General features: G+C 35.0%; 1 pseudogene; it reads left to right on the plus strand.

Moving 5' to 3' along the window:
* Nucleotides 1-10,495, plus strand: part of LOC140856269 (trimethyltridecatetraene synthase-like) — a 20,362-nt pseudogene extending 9,867 nt beyond the window's left edge.
* Nucleotides 10,496-10,997: the final 502 nt, after the last annotated feature.

Here is a 10,997-nt window from a genome sequence, read left to right on the forward strand (position 1 = left end):
GCATTCTATTACATATTCTTTTCTTTTAATTAAAAAAATATTATTTTTTCTAAAGTTGAATTTACAAAAATTTTTTTCCACATTTTTCCTCATTTTTTAACTTTACACTGTATTTATTTTTTGATCAAAATTTAATTCAAATTAAATTTTAAATTTTCCCTTTTTTTTTCTTTATTTAAAATATTTTTTAAATAATAATGTTTAAATTAATTTAGTTATTTAAAATATATTTTTAATTTCAATTATATTTTAATTCTTATTTCTTAAAATTAAAAATTATAAACTTTGTTCTTCAATTACAATTACAATTTCTATTTTTTTTTCAATTCTTTATCTTTTTATGAATTTTTTTAGGCCATTTTTAAATTTTATTTGGAAATTTTTTTAATTAAATTAATTTTAATTTTACAAAATATTTTAAAAATATTTTTATTTCAATTAAACTTTAAATTTTTTTTTAAATTTTTAATTTATAATTTCTTATTTTTTGTGATTTTTAAAAATTTTCACTTTTTAACTTTTTAACTTTTCCTCATTTTTTTAACTTTTTAATGTATTTCTTTTTTTATCAAAATTTAATTCAAATTTAATTTTTTTAAATCACATTTATAAAATACCCTAAAAAATAAATTGTAATTAATTTAATTTAATTTTATTCTTTTATGATATATTTTTTCTAATCTAATTTATAATTTTTATATTTTAAATTTTAATTTTAGTTTTTTTCTATTTTTATCTTTTGATATTCTATTACGTATTTTTTTTCTTTTATTTAAATATTTTTAAAATTTTATATTTAAATTAATTTAGTTATTTAAAATATAATTTTTAATTTCATTTACAATTATAATTCTTATTTCTTAAAATTAAAAATTATAAACTTTGTTATTCAATTACAATTATAATTTCTATTTTTTTAATTCTTTATATTTTTATAAAATTTTTTTAGCCTATTTTTCAAATTTTTTTGAATCTTTTTTAAATTAATTATTTTTAATTTGAGAAAGTAATTTGAAATAATATTTTAATTTCAATTAATCTTTAAAATTTTAATTTTTTTAATTTTTACATTATAATTTTTTTAATTTTTAAAAATTTTAAAATTTATAATTTTTTTAAAAATTTTTAGGACAAGTATTTCGAATGATGTTTTTCAATTAAATTTTAAATTTTTATTTCTTTCATATTTCTTTCTCTTTTTTTTTATTTTCTATGATAATTTTTTTTTATTTCTTAAGATTTTTTTTGACATCTTTTAAAAAAAATTGAAATAAAAAATCTAAATTAATTTTTTTAATGAATTACAAATTCAAATCTTTATATTTTAAAATTCAATCAAAATTAAAATTTTAATTTATTTATTAATTTCAAACTTTAAAAAAAAAAATTTCATTATTTCACGATTTTTTCTCTTTTTTTGGTGGGAAAATTTAAAAACGCCATTTTGAATGGCGTTTTTAAAAACGCCATTCAAAATGGCGTTTTTAAAAACGCCATTCAAAATGGCGTTTTTAAAGACGCAATTCCGATACCCGTTTCTTTTTTTTTTTTTTTTTTGGGATGATGCCATGGTGGAAAAGTCGGGTGACGTGGAAGGAGAAAAAATGCCATTCAAAATGATATTTTTCTCTTTTATATTAATTTAATAAATAAATTTGATTTTGAATTATTTTAGTATTTAAATTTTTTTTGTATTATTTAAAAAAAAAGCTCGGTTATCCCGGTCTCCTCAATTTAAAAAGAAAGTAGAAAAAAAAAAAAAAAAAAAAAAAAGGAGAAAAACCTGACACGCGCAATGAAAAGCTGCCTAGCTATTAAAGTCATACCGCATCGAGACCTGCATAACATGGACCTGCAATGCCGTTGCAGTGTGGTTCACGCAATTTTTCTCGGCAATTTTGCGGATAAATATTGTATCCAGATGAATTATGTCGATATATTCACACGTGCAGTCCAATTATGCAATGCAAAAGCTAAACGGCTGCTACTAATAAGAAACGAAGAATGGCTTGCTAAGTTACAGAAAATTATTGTCCATGCGTGCAGTCAATTGCAGCAGCTAGTTTTATAGACTCTATTCATCGAGTATATATCTGAACATACCACTATATGTATGAATCAATAATTATGATTGGTTGAATTTATAGCTATTTTAATGCACATAGTATCGACAATAATGTCCCAAGCCATGGACTACTTGACATTATAATGAGATTAAAAGCTGCATTTGCTATTCAAGCTTTTTCTAGGCTTATTAAGAAATAAAATAATATATTAAAATAGTCATTTTTAAAAACCTTGTTTAGCTGATTTGCTTTTGTTTTAAAAAAAAAAGGTGGATAACCCCAAATAAACATGGAGATACATAATAGCTCAGTAAGTTAGGCTTGTCCCATAAATATAACCTAACCTTACAATAGGATTTGACTAGCCAAAATGGACTTATTTGGTCACTTTGGATCAAGAAACCCAACAAGCCTTGCTATAAAGAGCCTATCATACTCCAAATCCAACATTTGAATCAGCCACATACTCGTTAGAATGAGATTCTAAAGAATATGCAAGATTTTTAAATTTTTTACAATCTCAAGATTCTATGAATACTGTTGATCTCAATTCATAACAAATATTCCACGTTAATAAATATCAATCTTATACAATTTATAAAACTCAGTCATTTAACTATACATTATTGATGATGTTCTATCTAATTAGTCTTTTTAAATTGAAATCCCAACTTTAGCCAAGAACAAGCATTCGGTAACTCTGAAAAAAAAAAGAGATAGATTGTGAGCTTTACAATCTAATAAAAATCCCTACACATTCATACTAATATAAGAATATAATACGAAAATAACAGATAAACACGATCAAAAAGAGAACATAAGCCGCAAGACCTCATGTTAAGTATCTAATATAAAATATCAATGTATACAAAAATATATATCATATACCATCAAATATCCATCTTTTCAAAACTAATATACCACATATCTATCATTAAGTAAAACTCTTTTTATTTAATTGTAATTTCATATCTTATCATCCATATTTTATTAATATGATCCAGATCAATCAACAATTATCTTTAGGATTTTGGACTAATCATGATTATGTTCCAGTTCATGACTAGTAAACTCAAGTATCACATTTCTGCTCGTGACGAGGCTATTCTCAATTTTATGTAGCTAGTCCAATTATCATTTTCTCGATCATCAATTTATTAATCTCAATTATGCTAAAAAAATATTGTACATATTATATTTCTTTTAATTTCAATAGTCGATACATAATCCAAACCATTAGCAAAGCCATCAATCAGAGTATGTAATATATAAATAAAGTATAAGTAGTTATATCGATAATTATATATCTATCAAGATTAGTTACAAAAAATCAGAATCATGCAATGTATAAGTAAATATATACAGATATTTGTGTCCAAAAATCTTTATCTTATTAGTAATTGAGTCAAATACAATAATCGATGAATTTTTCGATCTACGAACTCGAAAATAAAATTTTTATTCGATATCTCTTTATGCAAATAGTTGTACTTCTACATTCTCACGATCAACATAAAATTATAGATGATCATAAATAATATGAAAATGACCATAATACTGTTGGTCCAAAACTTCTCTTAGGATCCCCAATTGTCTGTGTTACCTAAGTACTTGGATTCTCCATTGGTCCATAAGATTTCTAGAAAGAGAAATACATAAAGAGAGAGAGAGAGAAATTAATGAAAAGAGAAAATGGAGAGAGAAACTAAGAAAGTAAGTGAAGAGAGGAAAGGGAGAGAAGAGAGAAGTTTTTTTCTCCTTTTCTTTTTTTTTTCTCTCATTTTTTTTTTCTCCACTCTCTTTCTCTCTCTCTTTCTCCTTTTCATCTTTCTTCTTTATGGAAAAATTGGGGAAAAGGAAAGCTAGGGCCAACCATCTTCATGGTCGCGACCCTCAATGACAGTAACTCCCAATAGCTCTAATGGGGTGGTTCCAACCCTCAACAACCAGGCAAGGCCACGTCCGATGATGGTGGCCTTTCTAGTGGAAGAAAAGAAGAAGAATAAAATAGGAAAAACTCGATCTCCTATAAAATCTGACAATCGATGGCTCAATCCAACTATCAAGAATTTTCGAAGGTTAACAAAAGGAAAGAGAAGAAACTCTAGAGGTTCTTACCTCATATCCAGCAAGAAATCGACAGTGCCGAGAAGAGCTCGACAAAATCCAAGAGAAATTGAATGACCTTGCTGGCAATTGATCGAGATTTGAGTGAGATGTACTCAAGAGAAGAGAGGAGGGCCTTTTATAGGTTATGTCTTAGGACTTTTATTGGAGTCCGATCGCCCTAGGATCCTTTTTATTGTCAGACTCTGGAAAAAAGGTGGTGGACTCCCATCATGAGTTCTTTTCCATCTCACGTGCCCAGCATGCGAGGTTCTGAAAAATATTTTTTTCTGCTTTAAGATTTGTATGGAAAAAATTTGGATCCTTATAAGGTCGGACTCAGAATTATTGTTTTTTGAACATGTTCCCTCTAAATTGTGCTTGACTTTGAAACCTTTGCCATCTTTTGTGAAAAAATGCTAGCACATGGTGGATCAAATCTGAGACTATATATGGTCCTATGCTTTGATCTAGAACCTATACAAATCCATAATCAACCACAATCTTTGTGGAGCAGCTTGTGTACTCTAGAGTGATGTGCATCTCTAGATGGCCGTCATCAGAAGATGGATGATCATCAAAAAGTGCACCCATGTATGAATGATAGTGCTCATGGATTGTTTTGTTTGATGGCTATTCATCTCTAAATGGCACTATCTATGGCTACACTACTCTCAATATTACATGCATACAGCATACTCTAGAGGATTCATGTTCGTCCACAATATTGAGGTAAGGCAGGGCTAGACTTAGCCAAGTTCAGGCCAACCCAACCCACAAAAGTCCATATCGCTCATCTTAGACAATAGGCTAACTTACGCAAGTGAACGGAAGACGACGAAGACTAGTTCTTGTTTAATTTCTTATCAGCTGACCGCCTCTTGCTACATCATCCCTACGAAGTTCACGTTAAACCCACCCGAAACCTTTATGACTAAGGAAGTTTCATACATGAAAAACTCTGCCACAAACGTTAAGGAATCAAAGCATTGGGGTGCTTGGTTGACCCAAGTCATGTAGTTTCGTGGTTCAAATCAAAGATTTAAGCAGTATGGAATCGATTGAATCAAGAGGTGTAGACACAAATGAAACCAAAAGGTCAAACTCTCCATGAGAACAAAATTTTCATGCTCCTTCCCTCGTTTTCCTTGCTCCTTCTGCTTTGAACCGTTGCTTTCAACCAAGACGAGACGAAGTTGCACGCTCCTTTCTCGCTGCCCGAAATGCCATCAGTATGTAAGCTACGGAATCAGTTGATGTACACGGATCAAGGACTTCTTGTAATTTGGATGCGACAGTCCACTGACGACTCTGACCGTCAATTCTCAGTCAACTTCCACCTTCCACCAAAATCGCTTGACGAACACTTCAACGATCAGTCTCGTATCCATCTAAAAAAAATCAAATAATAAAATATCCAAAAATTAACAAGACAGATATATTAAAAAAAAATATCCAAAAATTTCATAATATATCCAGCATGATTGGCTATAAAATTTATCATCCAGTTTATAATATTATTAACTTTCGATAAATACGTGATTTTTCATCAATACTGATGTAAAGGAAAAAAAGATATTGGGATCAAACAAAATGCATATTTGATAGCCATCAAGCAATAAGTATAGTAGTATCTAATGAGAGTCAAGTCTTTCTGTATAATTGAATTTCTAGTATGTAATTTCTAACTAATATCTACGTTGACCATGAAATAAAAAAGTTGACTCATCACGATTCGCGAGGAGGTAGGTTAGTTTGTAGTTTCCTACGAGCTCTGGGCATCCAAGTCCATGGTGGCTTGGCCAGACTGATAAAATATTTCGTGCCGACATACCAGGAATAAAGTAAATTGTCTTATGCAATTATTGAGAAAATTGTTAGCATAAAGGCTCAAAACAGCGTGATTTGTATTTTGGTGATTGAATCTGGAGATATAGAATGATGTTTATCTTGCAGTTTTACAAAATTTTTTATATCTTAATTTATTAAATTGCTCTCATATAAAAATAATGTGATTGTTTGTTTATTAAAAAAATAATAATGAGATCCGAATTCATTATAAGGCACAGATTTTTAATAGACGGTTTCCTAGGTATCAAAAATTTTTAGGTAAAAATTAATATCTATTTTTTTTTTTTTTTTGGTAAGACATATCTAGAGTTATATGCAAATAATCCATCCCTTTGCCTAGAGTTTAGATGGATAAACTGATTCTGTAATAAAAGAACGTACTTAAACTCTTGAAATAATTTAAGAAGCGAATTATTTCAGAATCCATACAGTTCCCTATAAATCAGCAAGGTGTTGAACGTGGCAGATCATATATACCTTTGGAGGACCAAGTTTTTCTTTAGTCTTCATTATCAATTAGTGGGTCGTCATGTACAGTAGTTGGCAGGTGTATAATTGGACTCTTCAGCTGATATTTTATGGAAAGTGAAAAGGATCTGTACAGTCGCCAGATTTTTTTTCCTCGAAAAAACGAACACAGTTTCAATGAAAAAGTAGCATCTGAGGGTGAGTTTCAAGGTCACATCTTGATTCGAGGTCATATTTTAAAATAGAAAATTATTTTTTTCCTAAAAGTGATATTGAGTATCTCTGGTCCTCTTTGCAGCCGCATATCTCTGAACCTTCTCAGACCGACAAAACTTGTGTGTTTGATTAACCATCTTTATTTTTTAAATAAAATCATCATTTGCTCAGCAAGGACATATTTTGTGCTGTTATTCATGTAGTGGGGATGGACCGTATGGTTAGGTGGTCAGAAAGCATGTTGGAATTTGCATTTTAATGTGCAGGACAATTACAGTCATGGTTTTAAATGCGGATCTTGTGATACACGGCAGGTGCAATGCATAAAAGCATCGTCATCACCGATGGTGCTCCCAGAAATACGAACCGTGTGATACATGCGCATTGGCAGTGTGGCCGTCGTATGTGATGGAGGTGCATGTTGTCATGGGTATAAATCCAATAATATTATATAAGTATATAAATCAAGACGCGAAGGAAGCTGATTGACTTCTCCATTATAATACCAACGCAAGCAAACAACACCATCTTCCAACCAACCATCTTCCTCATTATATTAATCTTAACTCTCCTTGCTGCAACTGCAACCAATGGAATCACATCCTGGTCTATCTCTAGCAGCATACTAGCATCCATCCTTCCTCCTCAGATCTTTTCGGTCGCCGCCGCCGTAAGTTAAACCTCCTCCCGGCCCAAGCATGGCCATCATCGGAAATCAACCTCATCAGCTCCCCTCCCACGTTCCCTCCACGCCTCTCGCAAAAGTACGGCCCCTCATGCTTTTACTTGGATCTTCCGGTCATCGTCGCCGCCTCCGTCGACGTGGCAAACTGTTCTCAAAACCATGATGTCACTTCTGCGGCCGGCCCAAGACCGCCGCCGCAAAGTACACCACCTACAACTACTCGACATCACTTGGTCCAATACGGCCTAACTGGCGCCAGGCTCGCAAGATGTGCATCATGGAGCTCTTCAGTGCGAAGAGGCTGGACTCTTATGAGTACATAAGAGTGGAGGAGGTCAAGAACTCCTCCGGGACCTCTTTAATTCCGCCGGGAGGTCCGTTAACCTCAAAGACCACCTCTCGAACGTTAGTCTCAATGTCATAAGCCGAATGGTGCTGGGAAAGAAGTATTTGGTCAAGTCGAGGGGGCGATCGTGTCGCCTGAGGAGTTCAAGGCGATGCTCGACGAGCTCTTCTTGCTGAACGGTGTCATGAACATCGGAGACTCGATACCATGGCTGGGTTTCTTGGACTTGCAAGGGTACATCAAGAGGATGAAGAAGGTGGGTAAGAAGTTCGATAGGTTCCTCGAGCATGTGCTCGACGAGCACAACGAGAGGCGGCGAGGGAGGGGGAGAATTTCGTGGCCATGGACATGGTTGATGTTCTTCTGCAGCTCGCCGACGATCCCAGTTTGGAGGTCAAGCTTGAGAGGCATGGCGTCAAGGCCTTCACTCAGGTGTGTTTCTCTTCATAACCGCTGCTTGGGGTAATTAATTAAATATTATAGGTCGATAATTAATTTACTAAGTTGTCATGGTCACGTGACTCCAAACATGTGGGTCAAGTGACACCGGGGCTTGTTTGAATCATCTTGAAACAAGATACAGATCCCTCAAACCACAAGGTTGATGTGACGGAGAAATCATAATCTACACCACATACACCATATGAAGGTGGGCCACATCAATCAGAGCCATCCATCCGAATAATGATGCACCTAGATAAGCACTTATGGATGATGTCCAGAAATAAGTAGCTGTGATTAGTGTGGTGCACCACCATATCGCATAGGATATAATTTCTCCATGCGCATGGCCGGAATGGACCATATGGCCGTCTGTTTCTGCGATGGTGCATCGACTTACGGAAGTGTTTTAGATGACTTTGAAATATATTTGACGGCGGGCCTTCCCTTTCGGCCTCTGGGATGATTTATGGGTCCCACAAATGATCCTATTCTTGGTGAACCTGATTGAGGGAGAGCCCCATCTTATAGGTGGCATCAAGTATAGGCCACATATCCAGGTACCAACCGGCATTAAGGGTGTCATCTTACCCGCCAATTAAGGCCTAAAATATCGGTGACAAGTTGCATATGTGCACCCACTTGACAACTGACCTATCACATCAAGAAGCAGTCAAGATATTTCACAAACCAAGCTCTAATCCTAGCTAAAATGACACGTCTCCCTGAGACGGAGATCACCATCATATGTGGCAATTTGTTATTGGTGAGATCTACGGATAGGTGGGTCTGGGATTGAGCCAATTAGCAGGATAGTATGGGGATTAGAGAACTCGTAGCGTATTTTTCTCTATTCCTTATCCAGCTAGAGAGGTATGTGAATACCCTTAATCTATGCAATGAGCTTCTGGCTTCCAAGAAACACACGGTACTCGTGACGAGTGTATCCTAGACGGCGAAAGTGCCAGGCACATACGGTCAATGCTTAGGAAAAAACCCATCCACTAACATGTAAAGCCCACAACTGCACATCAAAGAAATGATACAAAACTACTTCGGATGTAACAGCCTTTTTGTCACATTGCACTCCTAGTTCAAATGCAACTACGGCCACAACTTAATATTATGCAACATAGTATTAAAAAAAAAAAAAGGGTGTTGACCCAGATGACCACAGACCAGTGGATGACTATGAAGGTAATGTAGCCAACATTTAGACCGGAATAAAAACCAGACCGGTCCAATTAAGCTCCCAAGATTAATTTGCTAAGGCCTAACACAAGTTCCTCGCTCCTATGGTCCAGGACCTGATCGCCGGTGGCACAGAGAGCTCCGCCGTGACCGTGGAATGGGCCATCTCTGAACTCCTGAAACGACCGGAAATCTTCAAGAAGGCCACCGAGGAGCTCGACCGGGTCATCGGAAGGGAGCGGTGGGTCGAGGAGAAGGAAGTCCACAATCTCCCCTACATCGAGGCTATAGTGAAGGAGACCATGAGGATGCACCCGGTGGCTCCCTGCTCGTTCCCCGGATGTCCCGTGAAGACTGCAACATCGCCGGCTACGACATCCTGGCCGGGACCCGTGTTTTGGTCAACGTGTGGACCATCGGGAGGGACCGACGATATGGGATTCACCGGAGGAATTCCGGCCGGAGCGGTTCATCGGGAGCAACATTGATGTGAAGGGGCAGGACTTCGAGCTTTTGCCTTTTGGATCCGGGAGGCGGATGTGCCCTGGGTACAGCCTTGGCTCAAGGTGATCCAGGTGAGCCTGGCCAACCTTCTGCATGGTTTTGCTTGGAGCTGCCGGACGGCATGAAGGTGGAGGACCTGAGCATGGAGGAGATCTTCGGGTTTGTCGACCCCAAAAAAGGTGCCACTTGAAGTAGTTGTCCAACCGAAGCTCCCCGCTCATCTCTATGGTGTGTGATCTTGGGTTCTCCCAGAATGGATGTTACAACATAGAAATAAAGGTATCTGATGCATGTTACAAGTAGAAATAAAGGTGTCTGGGGTTGATGGTGTAGTCTCGTGTCATGAGTGAGAGTGCCGAGGAGCCTATATGTTTTTTTGTGTAACACAGTGATGTTTGCTGATGGAAGAAAGTTTGTTACCTAAAAATGAGATATTACTCCATCTAACTGTTTTCCCCTTTTCTTCCTTCTCGTGTGACCCGGCATGACTCACAAGCCTTCTCTTTGTTCGACAATGAAGGCTGAACAGAATTATATATGGTCTACATTTACGTGGGCTGCATTTTGTACTTTGGGAACACGTAAAAGTGGAGGAGAGAGTTAGTCCTGTTGGGATGGTCATTCTAAATCTTACTTTCTTTAATTGGCCATCGATGTGTCTCTTTTTTTTTTTTTTTTTTTTTTTTTTTCCGATGGAAATGGAAGTAGTCTAAGACTACCACCCGTCTTTTAATATTGTAATAGCTCTGTGTCTCAAGAGTATTTTGGTCCGTATAGCCTAAGGGTACCGGTAGAAAAAAAAGAGACCACAGAAAGACCATTATTCCAGGAGAAAAAAAGGCAATTAGGAAATATGGATTAGTTTGCAAGTTATGGCTATGTGGTAGTTTTTGCTTAATTAGTGAGTAAAAAATTGCTATATGTATAGATCCTATGAGATGGTGATGTTGCTTTTTTTTTTTTTTGTTTATTTTTTTGAAAAAAAAGAATAATATAAATATTTAGTAATATCATTCAAAAGTTCTTCCATGAGAAAAATAAGACCAAATAATAAATATATCAAAAATATTTTATTTTATAAAAATGAATTTTGAAAAGCAGAAGTAATGCCAAACATGCTGAT

This window comes from Elaeis guineensis, chromosome 3, assembly GCF_000442705.2.
Source record: "Elaeis guineensis isolate ETL-2024a chromosome 3, EG11, whole genome shotgun sequence".
Taxonomy (NCBI): domain Eukaryota; kingdom Viridiplantae; phylum Streptophyta; class Magnoliopsida; order Arecales; family Arecaceae; genus Elaeis; species Elaeis guineensis.